The sequence below is a fragment of the Vombatus ursinus genome, unplaced genomic scaffold (genome assembly GCF_900497805.2).
Source record: "Vombatus ursinus unplaced genomic scaffold, bare-nosed wombat genome assembly UNPS02014781.1, whole genome shotgun sequence".
NCBI lineage: Eukaryota > Metazoa > Chordata > Mammalia > Diprotodontia > Vombatidae > Vombatus > Vombatus ursinus.
This window is the reverse complement of record NW_020954559.1, coordinates 41,793,111-41,808,324: the sequence shown is the minus strand read 5'-3', so window position 1 is coordinate 41,808,324 and position 15,214 is coordinate 41,793,111.

Sequence of the window (15,214 nt, the reverse complement as noted above, 5' to 3'; positions counted from 1 at the left end):
TAAACTTAAAAGTGTGTCATGTATAGTCAAGCAAAACAAACTCCTGCATTGACCACATCCAACAAAAATGCCTCAATCTACCCTCTGAGTCTATCCCCTCACTGTTAGGAGGTGAGTAGAATGCTTCATCATGGGTCGTCTAGAATCTTAGTTGGTCGTTTTATTGATCAGAGTTCTTAAGTCTCAGAGTTGTTTGTTTTAATAGTGTTGTTATTATATAAATGGCTTTTCTGGCTTTGCTCAATTCACTTTGCATCCATTAATACAAATCTTCCCTTTCATTTTTAATTATGGTGCTACAGTATTCCATTGCATTTTTATGCCATATCATTCATTCCTCAATTGATGGACAACCCCTCAATTTCTAGTTCCTTGCTACAAAAAGAACTGCTATAAAGATTTTTGTACAAATACATCACTTTCTCCCCCTTTTTTTGGCTTTCCTTGGGGTATAGTCCTAGTAGTGGTATCTCTAGTTCAAAGGGTATGTAAAGTTAAGTAATTTTTTGATTTTCAGAACATTTGCATCAATTCATAGCTATATCAATAGAGTAGCTGTTTCAATTACTTTTTGGTCAGCTCTCCAGGGTTCTTTAAAGTGAATCATATTATCATCTGTTTTCTTGCAACCCTTCCAACATCTGTCCTTTCCCTTTTTATCAACTTTGCCAATATGAAGGGCCAAGAGATAGAGGTCTAGAGTTGCTCTAATTTGCATTTCTCCAATTATTAGTTATTGGAGCATTTTTTTCATATTGATAGTTTAGATTTTTTCCTTTGAAAACTTCCTGTTCATATTCTTTGACCATTTTCCTATTTATACTTTATTTCTGTAAATTCAAAATATTTCCTTATACATCTTGGATAGCAGACCTTTGTCAGAGAAATTTGCTGCAGATTTTTTTCCCCAGTTATCTACTCCTCTTCTAATTTTAGCTGTATTGATTTTCTTTATGTAAAATCTTGGTTTTGTGTAATCAAAACTGTCCATTTTATCTTCTGTGATCTCTATTCTATATTGTTTGGTTTTGAACTGTTTCTCTTTCCATGGATCTGAAAAGAAATTTCATCTTTTGCTCTTCTAGTTTGCTTCTGATGTCACCCTTTATGTCTAAATCAAGTACCCATTTGGTACTTATCTTGGTATAAGGTGTGGAATGTTGGTCTCTATCTAGTTTCTGCAAAACTGTTTTCTAGTTTTCCCCCATATTTTTCTTAAATAGTGAGTTCTTACTCCAATAACTGGAGTCTTTATGTTTATTAAACACTAGGCTACTGTTTTACCTTCTGTATGTTTTGCACCTAATTTGTTCCACTGATTGATCACTTTATTTCTTAACCAGTATCAAATTATTTTGATGATTACTACTTTATAGTATAGTTTGATAGCTATTGCTAGGTCCCCTTCCTTCCCACTTTTTTTTTTGTTATCTCCCTTGAGATTCTTGACCTTTTGTTTTTCTCTTTGAATTTCATTATTATTTTTCCTAACTCTATGAAGTAATCCTTCAGTAGTTTGATTGGTATGACACTGAATAAGTAAGTTAATTTAGGTAGTATTGCCATTTTATTATATTATTGGCTCAGTCTACTCATGAGCAATTAATATTTCTCCAACTATTTAAGTCTGTACTTATTTCTGTAAAGAGTGTTTTGTAGTTGTATTCATGTAGTTCAGACCTGCACAACTTGGCAGTAGGTAGGGGCCAAAATCAAAATAGGCTAAACTTCTTTGGGCTGCAGATAGGTTTTAGTGGCTTACTTTCCAAATAAAAGTAACTAGAGACAGAATGATGATGGATGGTTGCTGTGGGTCATGTGACAAACAGGAGAGAGTACACAGTGGCAACTCACCCACCAACTTACATGATGGGCACAACAGCGAATACATTTTTCAAGGGACTGCCCAAAATCCTTTGGCAGGCTGCAAGTGGCCCCAGGGCCATATGTTGTGCAGACTTGATGTAGTTCCTAGGAATGCCTTGTTAGATAGACTACCAAGTATTTTATATGTTCAATAGTTATTTTAAATGAAATTTATCTTTCTATCTCTTCCTACTGGGTTTTATTGGTATTTATAGAATTGCTGATGATTTATGTGGATTCATTTTATATCCTGCAACTTTGCCAAAGTTATTATTTCAATTAACTTTTAATCATCTCTCTAGAGTTTGCTAAGTAAATCATCTTATCATCTAGAACAAAAATTAATTGTGTTTCCTCTTTGTTTATGCCTATTCTTTCAATTTATTTTTCTTGGTTTATTGCTATAGCTAGCATTTCTAGCCCTGCATCAAATAGTAGTAGCAATAATGGATATCCTTGCTTTACTCCTGATCTTATTGGAAAGCCTCTAGTTTATCCCCATTGTATATAATGTTAGTTCTTGGTTTAAAATAGATACTATTTATTCTATTAGGGAAAGGTCCATTTATTCCTTTGTTTTTCTGTGTGTGTATGTGCACATTTAAACAGGAATGAATGCTGTATATTATCAAAAGCCTTTTCTGTATATATTGATAGGGTCATATAATTTTTGTTTTTATTTTATTAATATATTCAATTATGTTTATAGCTTTCCTAATATTAAACCAACCAGGTGTTTATGGTGTAAATCCAAGCTGGTCATGATATATAATTTTTGTGACACATTACTAGGTACTTTGCTAAATTTTATTCAAAATTTTTTTAATCAGTGTTCATTAAGGATATTGTTCTAGGGTTTTCTTTTTCTGTTTTGCCTCTCTCTGGTTTAGCTATCAAGAAGACTACATTTGTATTACTGAAGGAATTTAATAGGACTCCTTTTCCTATTTTTCAAGCAGGTTATGCAACATTGGAATCTTTGAACAAGGTAGCTAGGTGATGCAGTGGATAGAGTGCTGAACCACTCAATGCATATGTGTTAATTATTGATATTAATCCATTGTCTGTGATACTTTTCAGTATAATGGAGTTTCCTCTTCATCCTTTATCTGTGATACTTTTCAGCATAATAGATTTTCCCGTTCATCCCATAAGCATATTTTTGCTATTGCCTTGTCTGAGAATGTGATTTCTATCCTTGTCTTTTTTTTTTCAGCTAAAGCATCCCCTTATTTTAATTCTATGTGAATATTTATGTTTCAAGCATGTTTCTTGTAAATAACCTATTGTTGGATTGTGCTTTCTAATCCATTCTGCTATTCTCTGCCATTTTAAGGGTGAATTCATCCCATTTACATCCACTGTTATGTTGTTGATTAGGTTTCCCTCTTTATTCTCTTATTTTTTTTTCTCTCTTTGCTCTCTTTCCCCCCATTTACAAACAAAAAAGACAGAGAAGAATGTTCTCAGGGCCAGTTATCTATGCTTGCAATCTGCTTCAGCTTCTTTGTCCCTCTTCTCTTTCTTTTGCCCTGACCCCAGTCATAAGTTCTTGCCCCTTCTTCCTCTAAACACTAATTATAAACTGTAGTCCCTCCCTGAATTTACCTTCCTTTCCTCCATCTTCCCGTTCCCTTCTGTTTCTGTTGAGTTGGATGTGGTTCTACATCAAATTCTCCACGTGGGTATTCTTTGAACAGTTCATATGACAGTGAGGTTCAAGTGTTGTCTTCTTCCACTTCTCTCCTTGTTTGCATAATTTTCTACTTGTTCACTCAGATTATGTGAGTTTGTACTGATATTCTGCTTTAAAATTTTCCCAAACCAAACTTCATTCTATTTGATTCAGCATGTCTTTCTAATTTGTCTGGATTGTTTGAGATTTCTGTTTTATATAATATTGGTTCTTTTTACTGCCTTGGCATTTTGGTATTTGGTATTACAGTGTATATTATATACATATACATTACATACACACTGGTGATCACAATCTTCATTTTATCAGCCTAATAATTTAACAGTAGTCAATGTCATCTGCCCCAAAACTCATCCCAGCGGAATTCCATTTAATTCTGGCAATCTTTCTGCCACTGAAAGCTATCCCAGGAAAGACTTCACACTCAGTGATAGAATCATTTCTAAATCTTCCCATATGCTATAAAAGTAAGTGGAGGTAAGCACCCCCTGTAGGCTCACTCTCCCAACCCACATTCGTGCTAGCAAGTTAAGCTCCCAGAGAGCAATGAATATTTCTCTCTTTAGGATGCTAGGGGGTAATTTTGAGGAGTTATGGTTTCTAATACTATTGATCATAAGCCCCCATTCAGTGTGTTCTCCTAGTATTACTTAACTAGTAACTTCCTCAAAGGCCTATTTACTGAGATAGTATAGCAAAAAACATAAGTTATAGAAATATCCCCCAAACTGGTGACACACTGTTCCCTCTGCACACATTGTCTTTGGGGAGAGTGGGCTCATATGTAAAATATAAAGGTATTTAGTCACATAAGTAGAGAACACATGATACCAGGGGTACCTAATGACTTTTGGTTCTGGAATTCTTTTTCTTCCCTTGTGGAGTTACCAACAAATTTGCTTTTTGGTGTGGCATCATTAATGGATGAGTCACTTTTTTCCTTTGCTGGGCTAGTTCTTTGCCAAATGTGGTGCCTTAGCTGATGGTTCAGTCCACTGCTGGGCTGGGTCAAGCAATTCAAACTCAGTTTCAGCTTCTTCATCATTCAGAAAACTCCTCATCACCCCACAGCACCATCCTCCTAATCACTCATAGTTGGAACTAAGCTTACCATGCCTCCATGTGATATTTTGAAACTTGGAAGGTAATGTTGTACATGTTCTATATAACTCACAAGGAAGAGTATATTTTGGATTAGGTCCTTATTGGTCAGTGTCTCTGATCTAGCTAGAATGAGATGGCTCCACACTAGATGAAAGAGGAAGCTAATCTATGTTAGAGAACTGAGCCATAAAAGGCTTATCGTATTGCTAACCTCAACCCAAGTTTTTGGTTGTTCTCTAGCAACTGTCAATAGGAGATAGTCTTCTTTCTAGCTCCCTTGTCCATACCACTGTATTATCCCATCCTCCTTCCAAGGAAAGAAGCGTCTCCCAGGCAACGAAGATTTTTCTCTCCTCTTTAGTTGGGAAATAGAGTGGTAGAGGAACTCTTAGGCAAGTGAAAATTTGGCAAATGAAAATTTCTCCATTTCATACTCTCTTAGACTCAATTAGATCTGGAAGGGACCTGATGGGTCATCTTGTATATCACCTCCATTTTATAAGTGAAGAAACTGAAGTCCAGACAACTTAGTGACTTGTCAAAGTCCCATTGTACCTGTCCATTAATATGGAGGACTATTTAACCAATATAAGAAGGGTTCCTTATACCAATTTCTCCTCCCCAAAATGAATGTCTGCCCCTTTAGGTTCTGACTCATATTATTCTATGCCTTTCAACAGTTCAAGATGAAAGTAGCCTAAGGGAAGTTAAGGGACATTGGATATTACATCTCTCTATTACCTTCACTACCTTGATCAAATACTACCTTCCACATAAGGCCTTTCCTGATTCCTCTAGCTGCTAGTGCTAGGGGCTGTTTCATTTTTCATTGCGTATTACATTTCTCTATTACTTTCACCACCTTGATCAAGTACTACCTTCCACATACGGCTTTTCCTGATTCTTTCTAGCTGCTAGTGCTAGGGGCTGTTTCATTTGTGTCTCTGAATGCCTAATGCCCAGCCCAGTGCCAGAGCTGGCTCCATAATAGGTATTTAATAAATACCTATTAATTCACATGAGTTCCTGACTTAAAAGCAAAAGCCAGTGTACCTTTTAGGCTACAAACAGTTGAGAAGCATCTCAACTCAAATCCAGGCCAGTCCTGATATTTAATGATATGCTTGTGAGTGTGCCCTTAGAACACAGTGTTATCAGGAAGATGCTCTGTGACTGGAGGCAGTTCAGAGAAGAGCTATAAAAGTAATTAAGTGTCTGGGAGCTTTGATTTATAAGGTGATACCTAGAGAGAATTAAATAAGTTTAGTTTGGCTCAGTTACAGATCTGCACATCTCTGAAATGGTGCAGATTAGGAAACTGGGGGAAAGTCAAAGGTGAGGAGTAAGGAAGACAAGAGAAACATATAGATAAGTATCCCAAGGTTCTGGTTGTCCAGAACCTCTTAGGTTATGGAAATCTCTTCAGAAAATTGCAAAATCCTGGACAGCATTTCTTGGCTAAGTATGAGCCAGACTGAAATATCTTTCATTCATTTCAATTATATCCCCAATTGTACACCCCCAGCACAGTTCCTGAAACATAATAGATTTTTAATAAATGCTTATTAATTGATTGATCCTCAGTGTCTAGCACATAGTAGGTGCTTAATAATTATTGGATTGATTATTTGGGGATGATGGCAAGGCTGCCAAGTGCCCAGTGAGCGAGAAAACTGCCAAGTAGACTATCTATGATTTAAAGGAAGAAATAGAGTTGTAAGTAGTGGCAGGAGTTTAAGGTCCTATAACACTTTGGTTTATTATTTAATCTGGCCATTCAATCATTTTCTACTCTAGTAAAGAGGTAAAACAACAACCATTGGCTACAGCCAGAGCCCTAAGGCTTCCCTTGAACCTCTGAAGACAAAGGACAACAAGAAAAGACTTCAATAATATCATTATAACCACAGAACCGTAGATCTAACCTTGGAAGGGATCTCAGAGGCTATCTAGTATCAATCCTCATTTTACAAATGAGGAAAAGGGAGATTAAGTGACTTGTTCAAACTCAATGAGATAATAATCACAGGAGATGGGACTTAAACCCACTATATCACATTAACACGGAGAGAGACGAAACCACCAAGATGTAAAGTTATTATCTTCTCCCTTCCTATTTACATTCTTGGTTTTTAAAAAATATAATGTGTATATAATAATGTATATGATTTATATGTATGTAATGGCAAAATCTTACCTTTCTTTTCTCTTCACACCTTCATCATCTTCCACATAGTAGATGCACAATGGGTATTTGGTGAATGAATAAATGAATCAGTGAATGAAAGAACACCCAAAGAGTAGGGTTAATTGCAACTGTCTTTTAAAAATGAACTTCTTTTTATTGATGTGTGAATGTTTTTGTTTATGTTATCTTTCCTTTTCCTGTTTTATATGATATGATAAAAGGGGGACCACATAAGTTGTTGAGGGATTTTCTTTTATAGAAGCTCCATACTGACTAAATTCCCCCGGAGACTACTTCCTCCTTAATTGTTCCTGGAGGCTACACAGGTAGTCTTGTATGAGAGGTTACCTTTTCAAAGCTCTGGCTGACATCGAGGAGAACTTGTTAATCCTCTTGCAGCACTTTAAAAGTGTTCTTTGCTTAATATGAAGGCCTGGAGGGGAGCTGCTACTTGAACAAATCCCAAGCATGGTACAAGGCATTTTGATGTTCTACTTTCTATCTGCAGTTTCAGTTTTCTTGCATCTCAGGTGAGAAAGGGAGGGTTGCTTTCTTTAGTAGGCAGCAGCATCTTCTTCAGTTTTTCAATGGATCCTGGACCTCATTGATAGAGGTGCTTTATCCAATGGGACAGACACCAGCCCAACCCTATGCCTTCTCATCTCTGACACTGTTTGTCCATGGCATCCCCTAAGGCTTCAGCTTACATTCTGGGACCCTTCCTCTATAATTTAACTGTCTGTGGGTACTCATTCACCTGCTATCCCTCACTCCCACTACCTGGTCAGCCTATTTACTTTACCAGTCTTAGATTTCTTGGAAGATATTCATTTTACTGCTTCTTGCTTGTAGGTTATCATTACTAATATACTGCAATCTACTTCCATTCACCATATGTCTCTTGCTAGCCCCTTGGGTCAACCACAACTTGATTCTTTAAAGATTGTAGTGTTCTAGGTTGTGCAGCCCTGTACCATCACTAAGAGAATATAGGTAATAAAGAGATGAATTTTGGTGTTTGTGTTGCAGGTTGGGATAACTGAAAACACTTTACAATTTTCCAAATGCAAAGTTCATTCTTTTCAACCTATTCAGTCCTAGGATTGGTTTATTATTTATTTATAGTGCCTGTCCAAGGTGTATGTACTAGTAGATGAAATCAATGGGTTACCCATCCAGCTGCATGTCATTATCTGGGCATTATGTCTTCTTCATCCATTTGGTCTTTCTTGTGTAGATTATTAGGCCACTTTTTTTTTTTGGTACAAATCTTACTGAAAAGACTCCAGAGTATCCAAAGACTTGATGTAATCAGCATAATGTTATCCACAAACAGAGGCATTTGAATGATCTCACTATTTATAATCTCTCTTCATTTGAACTCAGTGCTGGACATCCTTCTTTATAGTGGGAGATACCATTAATGAGCATGTGTCTCTCTGTTTTATGCCTTATTTGATGATAATTAAATGATCATTGATAATGTATTATCATTGTTGTATCTATACAACAATCCATATAATGGATTATTTTGGTGTATAATAGAGAGGCATCATGGTATAGTGGATATAGGAAGACCTGAGTTTGAATCTTGCCTCAGACATTTTGTAGCTGTGTGACCTTGGTCAGTTATTTAAACTTTATGGGCTTCAGTTTCCTCTGAAAGAGTTTTCCTATGAAAAATGAGGGAGTTGGACTCAATGACCTCTAGGATCCCTTTCAACTCTAAATTAAGGATACTATGAACAACTTTAAACATATGTAGATATTTTTTTTTAAAAATCAGTGCATTCCTCATAATCTCCTTCTCTTTTTCTTCATGCTCCCTGGTCACTATGATATCATAAGAGAATAACTCCTTGAATCTTCCTAGCATTGGAATCATGAAGGTCTTGAATCTGTGTTTAGAACAAAGTATATTCTGCTGTCTCCTTATTAAGAAAGTTAGGACAACATGGATCTGGGAGGAAGAAGGGAGATCACAAGTGATGCCTTAGGCAGCATGGAACAGGTTTGCTTCCAACATGTCCATCACAACAGAAGTGAAGAGTGACTGATTGCACTGTTCCTGGCCTATTTAGATGTACCAAAGAGTAGCAAGGGGACTGGTGTATGGTGGCTAGTGGCCCAAGGAAATTAGCCTGTAATTGGTGGTGACAGAGCAGTTTGGGGAGTAAAGCCAGGTGATGTTGATGAGGAGAAGAGCTGTGACATTCTTGCTTGTGGTTGGGGCTTGGCCTCTTCCCCTTTCGTTGTCATTGTGACATATGAGATTGTCTATTTGGGTTCATGAGTTGGGTTGCTCCCTGAGCCCACACAATATGTACAGAATTGGAGAAGGAAGAAATGACTAATGAAAGCTGTGTTTAGCATTGTCCATCTGGGGCCATTTGATCTTGCTTTTGATTTTCTGCACTTATAGGAGGATGCTATTGGAGATGGTACTTCTGGGAATAAATAACATCCATATTCTGTTACTGAGTCTGCCCATGGTTTAACTAAGTACCCCACAATCTCTAAATAAGAATCTGCCACAGATGTTCCCGTACACAAGCTCCAGAAAGTGGTCATAGGACATTTTTATGGACAATTGCCCTTCCTCAATGACTCATGCACACACAGGCCTCTTTGATGAAAGGGGGCTATGCTTATTAAGTATACACCACACTCAAAGTAACGCTGGTTACTTTGAGATTATAGCTCAGAAACCAAAATGGAAATCTATCAAAATTGCTTCTAGTGTCATGGACTCCCTTGGTGGTTTGTGAAGCCTATGGCTCCTTATTCAGAACAATGTTTTTAAATATGTATATGATTCCAAAGAAAACCAGGTATGCTGAAATACAAGTTCACTGACTCAAAGTTAAGAACCTCTACAATAAGGAAATTTAACTTTTATTAAACACCCTTGAAAATCCAGTCTACACATTACTCATGGAATTAAGAAAGGGGTTAGACTCTATTTTTCCTAAAAAGTTCAAGTTTTGGAATTTTTGGACCCTCTTAAATATTGACTGTAATATTACCTCATATTACTCTTGTCTTTTGTCCTAACTAGAAACTGTGGTTATTTAGAAAATGTGGTTATTGAATTGATTATAACCAACATCAATAAAACATTGTTTAATCCCATTTTATAATCATTGTGGTAAAAATAATACTGTTACATCTAAGAATGATACTTTCCTAATAATTATTTGTATCAAATAAAGAATAAAATGTAATTAATCTGTATCCCAGAAAGTGGGAGGACAATAGGGACAATAAATGGGGTAAAAATCTGTCAAAATTTTCACAACAAACTATTTTCTTCATAAGTGATAATGGTGCCACAATATTTGGACTCGAGAATCACAGTTTCTAGTGCATTGCAGGACTCACATGGCTTTAAAGAATACAAAAGAGGAAGGAGGAATTGTGGTCAATCAAGTATGCACAAAGGATGTCTGTGCTGGAAGCACCACAATTTTGACAGAATTGAGGAACAAATTCTTAAGATATCTGAAGGGGGATAGAATGATAATTATTAGAGAAAAAATCACAGCTGTGAGTGGTCTGGGAGGAGACAGAATGGTACAATGAAAAGAATGCTGGATTTGAAAATAAGAGACCTACTTTTAAATATTGGTTAGGTCACTACCTCTACGACCATATGCAAATCACTTAGCCTTCTTGAACTTTTTTCCTGCCTGTAAAATGAGATCTTATGATTTCCTTCAACCTAGGGAACCCCTGGAATGGAAAATCCCTCTATTGTTGCTGGTCAGAAATTCTTCTATAATTTGTCAGGCACTGTGCTAAGTACGAGGGATACAACTATGAAAAAGAAAAAGTCCCAGCCCTCAAGGAGGGTAGCCTTTTGGGCAGTGAAGGGATGGCTGGTCTGGGTGCCCTCTTTGAATGGAGATTCTGAAAGGAACTCTCCTCTCTGCTCTCCAACCAGAGGGATCCCCAAGATACTGATTAGATGTGAATACCAAGGCTGATGTGCTCTTTTAGGATGATGAATTTCCTGGGGACATGATGGAGAAGTCCAAATGAGGGCAGCTATATGTCACAAAAATGTGCAGCACTGCGCCCAAATGTAAGAGGGATTCTCTGAAGATGGTGAGTCCTTCAGGTTTTAATTTGTGCTGACTATATCCAACAGCTGAACTTTGCAGAGCCTTCTAAATGAGATGTCTAGCAACTCAGCAGGGCCATCTTCAGTCATCTTGATCTATATCTTGCCACCAGACCCAGATGGCTCTAGAGAAGAAAGTGAGGCTAGTGACTTTGCATAGCCTTCCTTCACTTAAATCCAGTTCACTTTCAACTCATGGCATCACCTTCCTGATGTTACAGTCCTCTTCAAGAATGAAGAACAAACAACAACAAGCAACTCAAAACTATGCACACAGGAAAAACAAGCAAACAAACAAAAACCAAACAAACTAGCATTTGAAGAAAATCTATGATTCGGACTGTGATATGCAATCGAATAGATAGCTTGTAGAATCAGTTGCACGGTACATATATCTTGGACTGACATCGTACATAAGATAGTGAACTAGGGCCCAGAACTGAATGGGAGGAAGTAAGTGGGTTGGATTACATTTGGGAAAATGTTCAGTGCTTTTAATGACCTCGAGGTTTTCTGTAAAGCAAACACCTATTTTGCCACTGGTCTCCTAGTAATGCTTTATGGATGTGCTTAATGGCATAACTCATTCTCTGAAGTATGGTTGGTATAGGTGATCGTTTGGAGGCAATAGTGAGCAACATGGAAAGACACACGGTGAGTGCAGGTAGGTTGTAGCATATTAGCAATGAAAAACTGAGCACCAGAAATGACATTAAAGATAACATTAAACAAATGTATGACTAGAGAAGGAGCTAGAACAAAGGATAACATGACAGATGGATAATCACTGTGCTCCCTTGGTAACCATATAATGTCAAGAAGTCTAAGCTAGGGGTTCTTAGTCTTTTTTGCCTTATGCACCTCTTTGTCAGTTTGAGGAAATCTATGAGCTTCTTCTCAGAGTAATATTCTTTAAATGTATAAAATGAAATACATAAGATTACAAAGAAAACCAAAAGTGAGTAGGAAGAAAGATGTATTTCTTTTTCTATATGAGTTCACAGACCTCTTGAAATCTATTCACAGATGCCTGAGGGTGTGTGGGCTTGACAGTAAGATCCCCAGGGTAGAGGAAGGCTTATAGAATGTGCAGAAATATGGGAAGGCATGGACAAGAGTTGCATGATGCAAGGATGAGAAGGTATGGGTGGGTTGTAATATGTCCAGTTGGGAGGAATACCCACATGAATGAGATCACAGATTCCTTGAAATATCAAAGTTCTAATTCTACAGTTATTTATTAATCTCCACTGCCTTTGAGGTTATCTCGTTAAAGTAAGGAATAAATAATACTCCCCAAAGATAACAATCTTGCCTGAGGAATCCATCTGAGCTTTAATCAAAAGAATCCAAATATGTGTAGATTGCCACCTATTTAGTCATGTCAATGAGCCCTAAAGAGTCTTGGACACTACCCAAATACCACCCCCCAAAAAAGGGGAAGATAAAGAATATGGTTCCATAGGCATTGAAGAGGAATTCCACAGAGCTGTTGGTTTTGCTTTACCTGGTATGAACAGTAATATGTCTACCATTGCATATGATATCCCATGCAGTATAGGGAACATGCCAAGATTTGACTGTATTACGAGATCTTGTGAAAAATGTTGCCCTTGGATTTTGTGCCATGGCACCATTTAGAAATGAGACTATTTTATAAAGTCCTTATGCTAGGTACACAATTGTCTCTTGGGAAGTCTCAAAGGCAAACCAAGTTTATTCTGAAATCTGCTTTGTAGTGAATAGTGTTATAACTTCATTCATTCTATGACTTCATGAATGGTACTTTACATATTCAAGCAAGCACTATGGTACAAAAAGCCTCCGGTGCTTACCGAGGTGTAACATCCTGTACAGATGACCTATGATGACTGTTAGAAGTTGTGACCTTGTGGTTTAAATTCTGATACTAGTGCTCATGTCTTGAACATAAAATAAATAATAGGCCATGTTTATGTCATATTAAATTGGGAGTTCTTAACTTGGGGTCTGTGAATTTTTTTTAAAAAGTTTTTTGATCACTGCATTTCAATGTGATTGGTTTTCTCTGTAGTCTTATGTATTTTCTTTTATGCATTTAAAAACATTCAAAGAAGAGGTCCATAGGTTTAACTAGACAGCCAAAAGGGGTCCATGACACACAAAAATTAAGGACACCTATGTTAGATGGATGTTATAGAAAATGATAACCTAGCTCCATAAACATAACTTTCTATATGAAGAATATACTTCCTGTCCAATGAATAAACTGGGTATGTAATAGGATTATTTCCCCCTACTCTAGAAATAATATGTAGCAGGATTATCCAATCTAAATAATGCTGCCCATCTTTAATTTTTTTCTAAAACAAAATAAAAAGAGAAACAAAAAAGACAACATTCATCTAGAACCATCAGGGTTTTTTGAGATGCTTCTCTAGAGAGAAAAATCCCCACATAAGAAAGACTTGGAACATGCTTGAAAGATTTTTGTTTTTACCAGATCTGCAATTTTACTGGCATAGAGAACTCCCAATGGAAAATTCCCTGATCCAGTGAAAATCTTAAATGTTCACCTGTGTTGTAACTTAATCTTAAAAGGTTGCCTAGAGCATTAAAAGGTTAAGTGATGTGTCCAGGGTCAAGTAGTCAGTATATACCAAAGAAGGACTTGGACCCAGGACTTCTCTGACTATAAGTCCAGCTCACTATACACTATGCTTCATGGTATGGAATTATTTTCTTTTTAAAAAGATTAATATTTAATTTTTCCCCAATTACATGCAAAAACAATTTCAACATTTCTTCTTTCAAATTTTGAGTTCAAAATTTTCTCCCTCCCTCCCTCGTTCCCCTCCCCACTTCATTGAGAAGGCAAACAATTTGACCTAGGTTGCACATGTGCAGTCTTGTGAAACATATTTCCGTGTAAGTCATGCTATGAAAGAAAACACAGATAAAAAATCTGTGGAATTATTTTCAAGCAAATTTTTTTTTAATTGGGCAATTGGGGTTAAGTGACTTGCCTAGGGTCACACAGCTAGTAAGTGTCAAGTGTTTGGTCTGAGGCCAGATTTTAACTGAGGTCCTCCTGACTCCAGGGCCGTCCTGTGCCACCTAGCTGCCCCAGGGACTGTCTTTCTTTATTGGGTTATTGCTTAGCCTAGTGCTTGGAACATAGTGAGCACTAATAAGTTCTCTCTCTCCTCTTTCTTTCTCTCCCTTCCTTCCTTCCTTCCTTCCTTCCTTCCTTCCTTCCTTCCTCCATCCAACCTTTGCTTGGAAACCCCATTAAAAGGGAACCTACTATTTCCAAAGGAGGCTCACTGCATGATGGATCAGTGTAATAAATTAGGTACATGAGGCATAATAGTAAATGACTATAGTAACCTAGTGTTTGATAAACCCAAAGACCCCAGTTTCTGAAATAAGAACTCACTATTTGACAAAATCTGCTGGGAAAATTGGAAAACAATATGTTAGAAACTAAGTGTAGACCAACACCTTATAGTGTATACCAGGATAAGGTCAAAATGGGTAAACGATTTAGACATAAAGGGTGATACCATAAGCAAATTAGGAGAGCAAGGAAGAGTTTACCTGCCAGGTCTACAGAGAAGATAAAAAATTATGACCAAACAAGAGACTAGAGAGCATTACAAAATGTAAAATGGATAATTTTGATTATATTAAATTAAAAAGCTTTTGCACAAAACCAATGCAACCAAGGTTAGAAAAAAAACCAGAAAGATGGGAAACAATCTTTATAGCAAGTGTGTCAGATAAAGGCCTCATTTCTCAAATATATAGAGAACTGAGTCAAATTTAGAATACAAGCCATTTCCCAATTGGTAAATGGTCAAAGGATATAAACAAGCAGTTTTCAGACAAAGAAATCAAAGCTATCTATAGTCATATAAAAGTGCTCTAAATCACTATTGATTAGAGAAATGCAAATTAAAACAGCTTTGAGGTACCACCTCACACCTATCAGATTGGCTAATATGACAGAAAAGGAAAATGATAAAAATTGGAATGGATTTAGGAAAATTGGGACACTAATGCACTGTTGGTAGGGTTGTGAAATGACACAACTATTCTGGAGAGCAATTTAGAACCATGCCCAAAGGGCAATCAAATTGTGCATCTGCTTTGATCCAGCAATACCACTATGAGATCTGTATCTAAAGAGATCACAAAAAGGGGAAAAGGATCTATATGTGCAAATACATATATGTGTGTGTGTGTGTGTGTGTGT